The sequence below is a fragment of the Trachurus japonicus genome, chromosome 16, assembly GCF_045865225.1.
Source record: "Trachurus japonicus isolate A0001 chromosome 16, Traja_1.0".
Lineage (NCBI taxonomy): Eukaryota > Metazoa > Chordata > Actinopteri > Carangiformes > Carangidae > Trachurus > Trachurus japonicus.
In genome coordinates this window covers 8,250,961-8,267,258 of record NC_140922.1, presented here as the reverse complement: position 1 = coordinate 8,267,258, position 16,298 = coordinate 8,250,961, and positions in this window count along the sequence as shown.

Genomic DNA, 16,298 nt, shown 5'->3' with positions numbered 1-16,298 from the left:
TCAGGCCTCATGTTCTTCTACTGGTTCAGCAGCAGCCAAGGCAAGAGCAAGAGCGGAGGCAGCAAAGACTCGTCTAACCTTTGCTCAGAAAGAAGTAACTCTAAAACTAGAGAAGGCTCAGTTAGAGGCATCCATTGAACTCCTCCAATGTGAGAAAGAGGCAGCTACGGCCACAGCAGAAGCAGAAGTCTTAGAAGCTGCTGTTAAATCACAAAAAGATGAACAAAGCATTGGACATGTTTTAGATGATCTGCCTTCTCTTGAAAGTTCACACCGGACTGAAAGGTATGTCATGGCTCAAGCCCAGTTTGTAAAGAATGAAACAACTGAAATACAAGAGCCCCCATCATTTGATAAACCTCCAGCTAATATAGTTGACCCCCCTGGTGGTACTCATCCCTCACACACCAACCCAGCAGACTGTGAACCCTCACAAAAATTCTTTCCAAACAACCTGTGTATAGGCACCACCTTCCAGCTCCATCTCTCTTGCCCCCCCATCCACCTCCAGATGACCGTAATAGAAAACACAATTGGACACAACAAAAATCAGGTCACAGCTACTGTATGATCCCACCTGCAACTCCAGGCATTCAGGCCACAATGATGGAAACATCAGTGAATTTGTCAGATACTTTGCTCGTCGGGAAATTGTAGCAACGGGTCTCCTTCACTTCAACGACAAACCACAGAATTACAGAGCCTGGAAACGCTCTTTTGAGAACACAGTAAGGGGCTTGGATTTAACAGCAAGTGAGGAGATGGATCTTTTGTTTAAGTGGCTCGGTAAGGAATCTGCTGAGCATGTTGAACAAATCAGAGCCATACACATCAACCGTCCAGATGCTGGGCTAAAGATGATCTGGGAGAGACTTGACCAATGTTATGGCTCAGCAGAGGTAGTTGAAGATGCTCTGTTTAAACGAATTGACAATTTTCCAAAGATCACAAACAGAGACTATGTGAAGCTGAGGAAATTCAGTGACATACTCATGGAGCTCCAGAGTGCCAAGGAGGAGGGAGACCTCCCTGGCCTCTCTTTCCTGGACTCTGCAAGGGGTTTGAACCCAATTGTTCAAAAACTCCCCTTCTACCTGCAAGATAAGTGGGTTTCAGTCGGTGCAAGTTACAAACGTGAATATCAGGTCTCTTTCCCCCCATTTCATGTTTTTGTAGATTTTGTTAGTCAAGAGGCCATTGTTAAAAATGACCCAAGCTTTAACTTTGCCACTCACCTTGACCCTGCACCCAGACCTGAGAAACCCTCCTGGAAATTTAACAGACAGAGAGAAGTGTCAGTGCATAAAACAGAGGTGTTTCCAAATCCCAGTCACGAGTCATATGGGAATTCAAAGAATAGAGATGACTGTAACAAACTATGCCCAGTGCACAAAAAACCTCATGCCCTCCTGAAATGCAGAGCCTTTCGTGAGAAGTCCATCGGAGAACGCAAAACGTTTCTGAAAGAGAACAATATTTGTTTTAGATGTTGTGCCTCTTCTACACATTTTGCTAAACATTGTAAGGCCAAAGTGCAATGTTCTGAATGTGGCAATGTGAATCACAACACAGCTCTTCACCCAGGCCCAGCTCCCTGGAGCAAAGAAACTGACCCCGATGTAGAGCACGGCGGGGAGCAGGGTGCCGCCCTGCCGAGTGAAATCACTTCCAAATGCACTCAAGTTTGTGGTGAGAACCTCGTTGGCAGGTCATGCTCTAAAATCTGCCTTGTGAAGGTATACCCAGCAAGCCATCCAGACAAGGCGATCAAACTGTATGCAATCCATGATGAACAGAGTAACCGTTCTCTCGTCCGTTCAGAGTTTTTCGAAGTGTTCGGTGAAAACGGCCCCAGCTCTCCCTACTCACTGAGAACGTGTGCAGGCCTTACAGAAAAGAGATCCTGGAAGCTTTTCCATCTCAAGATCACGCAAAAGATCTCAAAGACTTAGATCTTGAAGCAGATACACTGCCCATGCAACGGAGCCTGGGTCTCCTTTGGGACCTCAAGAAAGACTGTTTCACCTTCAATGTGGCTGATGAGACAAAAGCCTTCACACGACGTGGTGTCTTATCCACCATAAACAGTCTCTATGACCCGCTAGGCTTTGTAGCGCCCGTCACAATCCACGGCAAATCCATCCTCAGAGAGCTCACTGCAGATAATGGTGACTGGGACGCTCCGCTGCCCCAAGGGATGGAGGAGTCATGGGTTCTCTGGAGAGAGTCACTGAGTGCGCTGTCTAACATCTCGATCACCAGAACATACACTAACATCTCACCTTCAGAAGCGACGTGCAGAGAATTGTGCATCTTCTGTGATGCATCAACCAAAGCCATTGCAGCAGTGGTTTATGTAAAGGTAACTGATGCAGACGGGAACTGTGAAATTGGCTTTGTCATGGGGAAAGCAAAGCTGACGCCACGTCCTGATCAAACTATCCCCAGACTAGAACTGTGTGCTGCTGTGCTAGCAGTTGAGGTCGCTGATCTGGTCTCAGGAGAGCTGGACATTCAGCTGAACAACACACATTTCTTCACAGACAGTAAAGTTGTTCTGGGATATATTTACAACGAGACCAGGCGCTTTTATGTCTATGTTAGCAATCGGGTGACTCGGATTAGGAGGTCTTCACAAGCAAGTCAGTGGCATTACGTGCCTACTAACCAGAACCCCGCGGATCTTGCAACACGGTCTGTTCCTGCACATCAGCTCATGCACACTAACTGGTTCACTGGCCCCAAATTCCTGCTCAAAGACAATCAAAGCTCCATCCACGACACTTATGACCTTGTTGAACCCAGTTCAGACACTGACATCAGACCACAGGTCTCCGTCCTGAAAACTACAGCCAGTGTGAAGCTGCTTGGTTCTGAAAGATTCACCAAGTTTTCCCACTGGAGCTCCCTGCTGCATGCCATTGCTCATCTGTTGCATGTTGTTCACGCCTTCAAACAAACCACCAATAGAGACAGTTCTTGTAAGGGCTGGCACTATTGTGAAATGGGAGTCACAGTGGAAGAGTTTGAGCAAGCTAAAAACATTGTCATCCGATCAGTACAAGAGGAAGTGTACGCTGGAGAGATCAAGTGCATTAAAGAGCAACAGGAAATTCATAAGAGCAGTCCAATCAAAAATCTGGATCCCTTCTTAGACAACTATGGTCTGTTTAGGGTGGGCGGACGCATCAGCGAGGCAGATCTAAGTCAAACAGAAAAGAACCCACTCATTGTTCCTGGCCAACATCACATTGCAGGCCTCATCGTGAAACATCACCATGAACAGACGCGCCATCAAGGTCGGCTGTTCACAGAAGGAGCTGTTCGGACAGCAGGTTGGTGGATGGTTGGTGGCAAAAAGAAGGTCAGCTGTATTATCCATCATTGTGTAAGATGTAGAAGGTTGAGAGCCCCCCTCAGTGTTCAAAAAATGGCCAGTCTCCCAGCACAACGTCTCTCAACTGACCCCCCATTTACAAACGTGGGCTTAGATGTGTTTGGCCCCTGGAGTGTTTCTGCTCAACGCACAAGAGGAGACATTATACACAACAAAAGATGGGCTGTCATCTTCACGTGTTTGAGCATGAGGGCAGTTCATATCGAAGTGATCGAGTCACTTGACACGTCGAGTTTCATCAACTCACTCAGACGGTTCTTGGCTATCAGGGGTCCGGTGAAGAGTATCCATTCAGATCGTGGCACTAATTTTATTGGTGCTTGCAAAGAACTCCAGATACCCTCAAACATAAACAATACAGCAGTCAAAACTTACCTGTCAGAACAAGGATGTTCATGGACTTTCAATCCCCCACACGCCTCTCATTTTGGCGGTGCGTGAGAGAGGATGGTGGGCTTGGCCAGGAGAATTGTTGACACCATGTTCTTTGAGCTCAAAACCACAAAACTCACTCACGAGGTTCTCGTCACCCTCATGGCGGAGGTGTCAGCTATAATAAATGCACGCCCCCTCATTCCAGTGTCGATGGACCCTACTGACCCTTTCATATTGTCTCCTGCCGTTCTCCTCACACAGAAAGTCAACCCTCTCTCAGCTCCAGCCGGTGACTTTGCTGTCTCTGATCTCTATAGACACCAGTGGCGTCAAGTCCAACATCTTGCTAATGTTTTCTGGGACAAGTGGAGACGTCAGTTTCTCTCAACACTTCAAACTCAGCGCAAATGGCAGTCTAGTCATCCAAATGTGAACCCAGGGACTGTTGTTGTCCTGAAAGACATTCAGCTTCCAAGAAATGAGTGGCCGCTTGGACTTGTGACCAAGGTGTTTCCCAGCACCAATGGCAAGGTGCGCTCTGTGGAGATAAAGGTGGCTGGGCCACAGGGAACCAAGCTCTTTACCAGGCCCATCTCACAAATAGCAGTTCTTGTTCCCCCAGAGCCATAAAAATTAATAAGAATGTTGTTTTATGTGTCATTAGAGAGTGGCGTTAATTAACGCCAGGCGGGGAGTGTTCAGTTTAATTAATAAGATTCAGATAAAAAGTTAAAATCAGTTAAAAAAGGATGTGATGTGTTTAATTTCATATATTTCATGATGCTTCATTTGAGTAAGTTAAAAATAAGTGAGTCAAATGGCAGTACCGCCATTTACTGGCCGATTTTGGTTCAGCGGCTAGGCTTTGTCGATCTTGAATAAAACCTTTATGCAGGAAGTGACAGAAAAACAACAACAAAGAAGTTCAGAGCAGCACATTTGTCAGCTTCTAGCTATGACTAGCCACTCCAGCATACATCTTCGAGTTGCATCGTCGGTACGTGTTGTTTACATGTTAATTTATGGTTATATGCTTGAGCCTTAAGTGGCAGAATATTACCGGTACATTGTGTACTTATTTGTGTTATGTGTTTACATGTATTTAGCCTACTTTGAGTGAGCTATTTAGTTAGCCATGCTAGGCTTTGGTAAATGTTTATTTTATGGTTTATGCATCTCCATAAATGCAATATTCATGACTGTATTATTTTGTCTATCTCTTTTAGTTTCACACTTTACTTCATCAATAAAACTGGCAAAAGGAATACCCAGTGTGTTGTTTGGAGTGAAGAGTTTAGCTGCCTGTCAACACATGCATGCTACGCATTGAGGACAGAACAACATGAGTGGTGTAGAATGTAGAGTGGATAGATTAGCCCATTTCATACCAGTGGTCACATTGGATCACACACACTCATGCTTTTTGTTGTTGTAGAGAACAGTGAAAGCACAGATGGCGAGAAAGATGGAGAGGAAGAACCAGAACCAGGGAGAGGTGATGGCAGCTCAGAGAGAGAGGATGAGGAGACAGCACAAGAGAGTGAAGATGATGATGATGGTGGTGTGGATGTAAATTAGAGTGAATAAAGTGTGTTTGATATGAGTTGTAGCCTATAAAAATGTATTACAATGTATGAATGTTAATGTGTAGAGAGGATAGAATCTAGATTATCATTAGCACATTTCACAGCAGTAGCCACAGTGGATCACGCACACAAACTCAAATTTTTGTTGTTGCATTGTTTCCCCTGGGGAATGGGACCAAGATGCACGTCTGCTGCTTGTGTCAGGTCCACCAAGCATCAGTGCATTAAAATTGAGGAGGCAGACAGGGAGATGGTTTTTAAAAGATTTTGGGAGAACATGAACTGGGAGGAGGAAAAAAATGTACTGTATGTGAGTGGTCTAGATGTCATCCCGGTACAGAGGAGAAGAAGGGCCGAAAATTCAAGAATGTCATCAACTTTTGTTTTCTATTTGCGAGTTAATGGGCTGAGATTAAAGGTGTGCAGGAGTATGTTTTTGGCAACTCTGGGAATAGGGACTTGGTCAGCTCAGAACTGGGTGCAAGACACGGACACAACAGAGAGGAAAACAGCATCGCTGCACAGAGAGGCTCATGAGTTCATCCGGAGTTTTCAAAGGATCTCCCTAAGGCGCCCTCCCACTATTGTAGGTCATCCATATCCAAACAGTACCTGGAGCCTGTCTTTCAGCCCATGGCTTTATATTTATTAATTCTAGTCTTTATAGTATACAAGCTGTTCAAACCAATTGCCTGGTGGGATTAATAAAGTTGTCTGTATGTAAATGTATTCATTTTTTGTATGATAATTTACCAATGTTATAATCATTTTAACACAGACACTCTCAGATTAATGTTCATTATTGGTGGTGCAGGATCACTATTTTCTGATTAACAGTCTGTCCATGTCTATGCATTATTTTTTATTTATAGCAGTATGCCTATTTATTACTTGCCAGTAGGCAGCAGTACTGAGCCAGAAATGTTGGTAATTGTTATACTCAACTACACAAGCTGTTGATTGAAGACGCTCAGCTGGTGGTTGCATTGTTAGACTAAATAACTTTTCAAAAAGCAGTGTTTGTGTGTGTCACCCACACACACACCAATGATGGAAACGTGTTGGGTGCTCCCTGCGAATTAAACATCTCTCTGAGTCACTCAGTGCCTCAGGACCTCCTTTTGACTGCATCAGACGCAGTTATTCCAGACAGTCAGTTCTCTTTTTAACTTCATTGCATTTTTTTCTTGAAAAGCACCTTGAGTTTTATTCAATTTCTCACCTTTAGCCTTTTAAAGCACTCACCTCACCCCATCTTTTTTCACATTATTAAAGCAGAAGTAAGCGATATTTTTGTGTTAGTATAAGTCTTAAATAGTTATATCTTCCGACAGCAATCACTTACATAGAGTGTTTGGACCGAAACACGGGTCTCTCAGTCACTCTGCTCTGCTCTGATCCGAGGAGAAAACTTTTCTCGTATCCTACAATTTTTATCCAATGAGGAGAGAGAACGGCATGAAGGGCTGTGTGTGCAGCCAAGGGATGCGCGTGAATGTGGTGACGTAGGGACGAGGACCAATAGATCCATGACGAGGGCGGGGGCTGCTAACTCCATCGGCTGACAAGACGTTATGGTGCGTTCAAGGCAACTCGTAACTCGTGTTTTTCCGACCTGTGAAGTCGTACCAGTTCGATCTGGTACGAGTTCTCGGGTCGGAAGTTACGAGTGGCCGTTATAGTGCACTTTCACAGGTAAAACAGGTCGGAATAACACGAGTGGGTTGCCTGGAACGCTACAAAGTCGTAAGTCGTGACTTGAAGCTGTAATTTACGGTTTCAAAAGCCTGCCTGGAACGCAGCATTAGCCAAAACGACCGGATCGCTTACTTCTGCTTTAATATTATTATTACTGCATTATTTTGTGTTTCTCTTTTGTGATTTAGGGAAAGCTCCCCAGAGAGTCTTTCAATTCAGTGTTTTGCTTTTGCAACTTGCAACTGTTCAAGATCACCCTTGCTGTTACTAAATTAATGATCATTTCACCCTGTAACTTCTGGATATTTTGTAAATAAGCAATTGATTTCAGTGTATCAACTTAACAAAGTGATGACTGCTAGGTGTTCACATTGCCACTGAAAAAAAAACCCAAACCTTATTGCAGGACAGGTTAAACCTGCTGCCACCTCACATTGCTGTGTTGTGTAGGTGTATGTGTGTGTGTGGGCGTATGTGTGTATCAGGAAACAAACACATCTTTCCACAGAAACAACACACAGCACATCCACCCTCCAAAATGCAATCTTTTTACCAGGTCAACATTCATGCGCATTCAAAAGCAGCTGAGAGGCCTGTTAATGAGATTCTCTCTCATAAGACTGAAGCTCCACTGGTCGGGGAAGATTCCAGGGAGACGCTGTGTGTGTGAGAGAGAGCGAGAGTGTGCAAATCTGGAAACGTGTGTGTGTGTGTGAGTGAGTGTTCTTGTACTTACTACGTTGTGAGGACCGGAATGGGTTTTTAACCAACAGTGTGGACATTTTTGGGAAGTGAGGACATTTTGGCCGGTCCTCACTTTTTCCAAGGGCTGTTTGAGGGTTAAGACTTGGGTTAAGACATTAGGTTATAATTAGGTTTAAATGAGGTTTAGAGTAATGGTTAAGTTTAGGCATTTGTTTTGGATGGTTAAGGTTAGGGTAAGGGGCTAGGGAATACAGTACAATACAGTTTTTTTCTCCATGCATCTTGGTGTTCCTCAGGAAAGTTTGATCCTCTATAAAGTAGAGAAGCACCTCCCTGATTCTGCTGTTGTCATGGATATGGTGATAGTGAACGAGCCCTGAAGGTTGTTCTCCATGAAAAACAGGAACAGAGTCAGTGCACCACTGCAAGACTTGAACTCATCGTTCTCATAGATGAGGGATAGCTTTGTTCTAAGCTTGGCCTTGTATAACATGGGGTAGGCCTCCATGGTACTGTAGTCTCCAGTGCTGCATCTGGGAACTGTGCAGTGTGTTGCACAAATAAGTCTCCTTGTAGCAGAGTGGCACTGATGAGGTACTTGGTAAAAGAGAGCGTGGGGTTACAGTGTAACCCCGGTTCTCTGAGAATAGAGAATATCTCTCCACCACATATAGAATATATGTTATGGGGATTTACTGACACTCTAGCAGCTGACGTGAAAACTTCTTTAAGACACACCACGCCTACCGTGGCTTCCCCTGCGCCCTATAAATGGACCCAGCTGCGCAGGGATCAGCTGATTCACTCTGATTTGAACGGGTCCCGAGCGGCCTCGATGTGGAGAGATATTCTCTATTCTCAGAGAACCGGGGTTACACTGTAACCCCACGTTCTCTATCGTATGAGAATATCTCTCCACCACATATAGAATATATGTTATGGGCTCTGTAAGACACACCGTGAGGGTCCCAAGGAGACAGAGCAGACACCGCCCCCATAGTAACCCCATGAGGTAGTTTCGAATGAGACGTCCCCACCCCGGGTGCACTAAATTTACAGTGTGTACAAAATCACCCCAAACTATATACAACTGGATGTACTCAAGGCGGCGACACCGCAAGACGCTACGTGCCACCACCCCCTGTACATGATCCCCGCACAACCAACCCCGCCAGACGCAAGGGCTGGGTGCAAGGAAGAGGCCACTCAGATGGCCGGCACTCTGCCAGTCCACTGACAAGGATCTTGACATCACCCTGGCCAGGCCCGAGGCCAACTGGCCCAGGGGCACAGTAAATAAATCCTCAGGTCGACCTGGCCCCCAGCACACGCTCCCCAAAGGAGGTACTGGCGGCCACGTTCAAACTATAAAACCTGGTAAAAGTATTTGGCGTTGCCCATGTGGCGGCTGCACACACCTCTGAGAGGGCCGCCCCACGCCACAAGGCCCAGGAGGTGGATACGCCCCGCGTAGAGTGCGCTTTCACTCCCTCCGGCACTGGCTCACCCGTCTCACTGTATGCACGGTGGATAGCATCCACGACCCAGTGAGAAAGCCCAGCCTTAGAAACCGGCTTCCCCCGACGCTGAGGCTGGAAACAGACAAACAACTGATCAGTCGTCCTGAATGCAGCTGTACGTTGAATATAGATCTTTAGCGCCCTAACCGGGCACAGCGCTGACCATTGCAGCCCGTCTGCCCCCTCGGAGGGCCTAAGGGCTCGCAGCTCCACTGATTGATTCAAGTGGAAATCAGTGAGCACCTTAGGCAAGAATGCTGGATTCGGACGGAGGATAACCCCTCCATCCTCTGGCAGGAAGCGGCAGCAACTCTCCTGCACTGAGAGAGCCTGCAGTTCCCCCACCCTCTTTGCAGATGTAATTGCAAGGAGGAAAGCCAGCTTGAGTGACAGCCACTGAAGGCTCACGGTTTCCAGGGGCTCAAAGGGCTCCTTCCCCACAGCTGACAGGACCCTACTCAGGTCCCATGTCGGGATGGTCGGCCTACTGCGTGGCACCAGCCTCTGTGCCCCCTTGAGGAATTGTGCTATGAGGCTAGCATCCTGTGCAGTCAGCTTAGCCTCACCAACACGAGAGGCTTTTATAGCTGCTACCACACCCCTTAAGGTGGAGCATGACTTACCTGATTCCAGGAGCTCTTGCAGGTATCTGAGTACCTCTGGAGCCGAGCATGACAACGCGTCAAACTGGTTGGCCTTGCACCATGACACAAAGAGCTCCCACCGATAAGAGTACGCTGCCCTTGTCGACGGGGCCCGAGCGCTCTGCAGGGTACGAACCACCGAACCTGATAGCCCCATATCTAATAAGCCGGCCCTCTCAGTGGCCAGGCCCAGAGATTCAGCCCCTGCGGGAAGGGGTGGAACAGGGTCCCCTGCGCCTGACTCAGCAGGTCCCGGCGAACCGGGAGCTTCCATGGTGACCCTTGCACCAGTGGTGTCACCCATGAAAACCACGTCATGTGTGGCCAGTCCGGCGCCACCAGAATCACCTGAACGTCCTCCTGACTGATCCTCTGCAGCAGGTTGGGCAGGAGGCTGAATGGGGGAAACGCATAAAGCAGCCCCTGAGGCCACTGGTGTGCCATGGCATCGCAACCCAGTGGCGGCGAATCCCTCCCGATGGAGTAAAACAGTGGGCAGTGAGCATTCTCGCTCGAGGCGAACAGGTCGGCCACCGCCACTCCAAAGCGGCGCCAGATCTGCTCCACCACTGCTGGATGCAGCCTCCAGTTCCCTGGATGCGGCCCCCTCCTGGAAAGGAGGTCCGCCGCCACATTCACCACTCCAGGCACATGCATTGCCCTGAGTGAAAGGAACCGTTTGTATGCCCACGTCCACAGTCTGTGTGCTATCTTGCACAGGTGTAGAGAGCCCATGCCTCCCTGCCTGTTGACGTATGCAGCTGCTGTGGTGCTGTCGGTTCTTATAAGCACGTGGCAGCCCTGCAGCACTGGCAGGAAATGCACCAGGGCCAGGTGGATTGCCCTCAACTCCAAGGCGTTGATATGGCGGCCCTGCCATAGGGCTCCCCAACGCCCACTGGTCCCCCTGCCTTCGTGGATAGCACCCCACCCATCGAGGGATGCATCCACCGAGACCACCTGGCGGCGCAGCACTGGGCCCAGCCTGCTGCCTCTCGCCAAGTTCTCTGGGACCTTCCACCACCTGAGAGCTGTGCACAGCTTCCCGGTAATGAGCACCGACGCCCGCAGATTCCTCTGTGGGCAGAGCCCCAAACCGTACAGGTACCTCTGTACAGGCCGCATGTGCAGGAGAGCTAGCGGCACCACCTGTACAGCAGCGGCCATGAGACCTAGGAGGCGAAGACACAGCTTCCATGTGACCCCGGCCCCCAGGTGAAACCTCTCCAGACAATCCTTGAGGGAATCCTGTCTGACCTGAGTCAACGTGACCAACCCGGTCCTGGCATCCAGCCACATGCCCAGGAACTGGGTGGCCTGAGATGGTTGCAAACTGCATTTCTTTTCGTTGATGCGCAGACCCAGGTACTGGATGTGCACCAACAACATCTGGACATGACGGCGACACTGCTCCTCTGTCTGAGCGCATATGAGCCAATCGTCCAGGTAATTCAATATCCTGAGGCCCTGCCCCCGCAGAGGCCCCAAGGTCGCATCCATGCACCTGGTAAAGGTGCGGGGAGCCAGCGATATCCCAAAGGGGAGGACACAGAATTCGAAGATTTTGCCGTCGAAGGCAAACCTGAGGAATCTTCTGTGGCCCTCCCAGATTGGAATCTGGAAATACGCGTCCTTGAGGTCGACTGTTGCGAACCAGTCTCCCACAAGAACCGCCTGCTTCACCCGTGGAATGGACAACATCTTGCACTTCAGGGGTCGAAGAAACTTGTTCAGACCCCTGAGGTCCAAAATAGGCCGGAGTGTCCCATCGCGTTTTGGGATCAGAAAATAACGTGAATAGAACCCTGCCCGCCTGTCGCCGTGATCCACTTCTCTGATGGCCCTCTTGTCCAGGAGAGTGGAAACCTCTGAGCGCAAGATCTCTCTGCGCTGGTGATCTGCAACCATGGTAAAAGCAGGTACTGAAGTCACAGGAGGGGCGCACAAAAACTGAAGGCGATAGCCCTGAGTCATTGTTGAAACGACCCAGGGGTCCACCCCCAAGGACTCCCATGCTTCTGCATGAGGCCCCTGAGGGTTTGGGCCGACAGGGGAAAAATTGGCGTCAGGACTGGGACTTGGGGCCCTGGGGTGCTTTGCCCCCGCGCCCTCTCGGTCCTTTCCTGCCACGCCGCACTGCATCCAGCCGGACCCTCAGATCTGGCTGGGCCTGACTGGCTTGTTGCTGCTGTTGGTGCCCTTGCTGTGGCCTACGCACCTCCTGCCAGCCTGTGGTCTGCCTCAGGGCATTTGTCATCTCTCGAGCCGCACGACGAGCCTCCTGCGCCTGCTGGATCATGGCTGTCGCATCCGGCCCAAACATAGCTGTCGGTTCCACAGGCAGCCTGAGAAGACATGCCCTGTCTTCCGGCTGCAACTGGGACTGTGACAACCACAGATGACGACGTGCTTGCCAGAGACCTGACAAGGCCTTGCCAGCTGCCTCCCCTTGCTCTCTCATGAGCTTGGGGAGAAGTGAGGAGACCTGCTGCAGTTCCTCTACTAGCTGCCCCCCACACTCCTCTGAAAGCTGCTGGACTAAGTGCCGCTGATACAGGGACAATATGGCCGCCGTGTTGGCCAGTTTCGTCTGAACTGCCATAGCCCCATGCATCCTCTCTAGCAACCCATCCATCGCGTTGCAGTTTTTGCTCCGGCTCTTCCCTTTCCCCAGAACTGACTTTGAGGGAGCCACCAGAGCTGCCAAAGCTGCGTCCACGGAGGGTGGCGGCCCACAACCAATCCTCTCTGGAGCGTGAACCGCAGTCATGGCCCGACAGAGGCCGGACCAGTGACCCATTGCCCGTGGCGTTTTAAATTGCTTCCTGACCACCTCCTCAAAGTCTGAGAGGAGGGGCACCAAGAAGCGCGTTGAAGGTTGAGACCCCCCTTTGTCATCATCAAATCGTGAAGGGCCGAGCCCCTGTATAGTCGGCATCTCCACACCAAGAGCAGTTGCTGCCCTACTAATAAGACCTTGCAGGAGAGGTGACCGCTTCTCCTCAAGCTCCCCCTCCTCTTGCTGGTCAGCAGCAAACACATCCTCCTCATCTGAAGGAAACAGGGAAACACTTGCCTCCTCGTCATCACCCTCCACATCTATGAAGGGGGATGCGGGGCGTTCATCATATGAGGGCCCTGGGGGCGAATGCACCACCTCGGCTGGGACACAGCACACAGACCGCACCCCCCCCACTGTTCGCACAGTGAAGGGGCCTGGAGCGGAAACCATGCCAGCCTGCCCCATTTCTGCAGCTGCAGGCTTGAACCGCTTGGTGGCCTGCAAGCCTACACCAGGGGTCTCCCTTATTATGCCCTGTTTCTGAAACAACCGGCAGCGTGCTTCCCTTTGCCTTGCTGACATGCAAAAGCAACTCATACATGCAGCCGGATCCTCCCGTGCTGCCCATGCATGCTCCCCCCCAAGCAATAAACACACAAGTCATGGGAATCATCTATGGGGATCTTCCCCCCCAACCCAGGCATAATGGACTCTCCCGACTCGTCATGGCGGTGACGTCACCGTCACGTGACCCGGAAAAGTTTATGGTGGAAAAGTTTGTTATTGTTTCACTTCTTGTTCGTTTTTGTGTATTATGCTACCCACAAGAATTAACTTGGATATAGGGAGGGAACGGACGCTTTTGCCGCTGTTGTGCCGCTCCCCGACACAACACAATGCGCGGAAGCGTTTTTTTTTTTTTTTTTTTTAATGGCAAGAAAGCCGCCCAGGAAGAAAGTGCTGGCCGTGCCCGCGACTTGTCGCTTCTCCGGCCAGCTGTACCTACACGGCACAATCCTCCTAATGGACAACTTCCCCACACAAAAGGGAAAAAGGAGATATGAGAGAGGACGCTGGCTGCACCCGCGACTTCGTCGCTTCCTCAGACCAACTGTACGCTCAGTACCCCCAGCTCAACTCCTCTTCCCCAAGAAATGTAAGGGAGCAAAAGCGACTTTTCACCCTGAGAGGAGTCCAACACAGACCAGCTCTCTACCCGAAGGTATGTGGATGCACAAAAAGCCACCGATCAACTCCCTCTCTCACACAATTAGTTTCTTCTGTCTCTTTCGTTCTCACGCCGTCTGATCTGCCCATAACATATATTCTATATGTGGTGGAGAGATATTCTCATACGATAGAGAACCGCTTATTGGCATGGCTCAGAATGGTATCACATACCTGTAACAGCCGGGGGTTGTTAGCCCCCTGTTTGTAAATGTTAATGATGAAAATGATTGTGAGGAGCAACGAGTCAGGTACGGGAGGAACAAACTGTGCAGGTTATAAAAATGATTTTAAAGAGTCCAAACTTAAATAGTCCTTTTAGAAGAGAAACAGCAGGGTGGTGCAGTCCAACAACTCTGATGTTCCTGATGTAGAAGGTTGCATGGCCGGGTCGAAGGCATCTAAAGGTAGAGAGAGTGGCGTGGTATCAAGTCTCAAATTATCTTCCATGCCCCATGGTCAAAAACTTAAACATGCATATTGCACTGCAAACCAAACTATAAAAGTCCAGGGAATAAACCAAATCAAACAAATAAACGTGACCAGGGCAATGGATAAATGTTCGTCTAAATCTGGGACCTTTTAGTTTTGTCACTGTTGCTCGTATTGCTCCTTTGTTGTCGCTCAGCTGCAATCGCTCGTCAGTTTGGCACAGACTCTCCTTTTCGCTTTGATGGCGTCATGTGACTCATGCCCACTGCCATGTCTCTCTACACTGGCACCACTGGAATTACGTCAGCCAATCAGCGCTGAGCAACAAGCGACTGACGGCCAGAGACTTGGGATTTCTCATCTCGAGCGCTGAGTGATTTTTCGCCCGTTTGCATTGACTTACTAAGTAAACTTGTCACCAGTGACAAAAATAAAAGGTCCAGTGTGAACGCACCTTTACGAAGTTTTTACGAAGATTGTGGCATTCATGAATGTTTTCTTATCCAGGATTTGTTGTAGCTAAGAACAAAATCTACACAAACTCAGGACAGGAGCATACTTACGCACATTTGAGAGCTGACACTTGTGCAAAATAACTGATCATTGTGTTCTGCAGTTGTACAATATTATAGGATTTGAATTAGAATAACTTTCTTATCTTTTATGTTGTTTTAATAATTATTTTACAAATTATTGTAGACAATTCATATCAATTATGTTTGATGGGTTGTTTGTTGTTGTTGTGCACAACTTACAGCTGCCGATACGAGCTGAGTTTTTTTTTTTAATGCCGGGTGCACTTGCTATAAGCGTTCCCATACTACACACAACTGTTTTATGTTATCAACCGATCCACGGACCACTTACGTACATGCCGAACAGATCACAGATCAACAACAATCCGTTGTCCCACTACCATGGCATCCATAGCAATTAAGTGACTGCTCATAATATGATGATATTTGTGAGAGTACACCTGACTGAGAGTATGGTCTCTCTGATAATAACCTGATGCATCCACTGCTGACACTACAACTAAATATAAATATAAAAATATAAACATAAGCATCGGATAGTAATGTCTTTACAGGATGTTTCAGAGTTCGGCTGTCTGAGGCGAGTGATTACATGCAAAAACACAAAGTTTATACTGTTTATACCGGTTTATACTGTACAGTTTTTGAGTTCAGTGGTGTGTCATAAGGATTCCAGTCATGTACCATAGATATTTGATTGTTTTTTGAGTGTTTGTTGTGGTTGAAAGAATTGCCCCGTTAGCATTGTCGCTATCCCTAGCTCCATCTAGCCATGCACGATCTGATATCACCAAGTAATCAACAGCCCAGGACTAACGTTAACCCTAACCCTAACCCTAACCGGTTGGTTATAACAGCGCTCCTGGGCTGTTCATTACTTGGTGATATCAGATCATGCTCTAGGCATGGTGTAACTCAGGTTTGCCTGCATCAATTTTAGTCGCGTTTTTTGCTCCCCCCAACACTGGGGGACTATCAGGAAAACGATTTAGGGGTCAAGGCCGGAATTCTCCTTTAAAGTTCTGAGACGGACTGATTAAATGAGTAGGTAAGTAATCCAAAATTAAAATCCTTACAATTTAAAGCAGAAGTAAGCGGAATATTTGTGTAAATATAAGTCTTAAATAGTTATATCTTCCGACAGCAATCACTTACATAGAGTGTTTCGTCTGAAACACGGGTCTGTCAGTCACTCTGCTCTGCTGTAAGCCGAGGAGAAAACTTTCCTTGTATCTTACAACCTTTATCCAATGAGGAGAGAGAACGGCATAAAGGGACGGTCCTCTCTGTAGCCGTTTTCCCACTAAAATTAGCGGGTCGACGCGGGTTTTTTAACTCTTTCGCGACCACACTAATTCCTCAGCACATCCGCTCAGGACCACATGTTTTTGGCTAT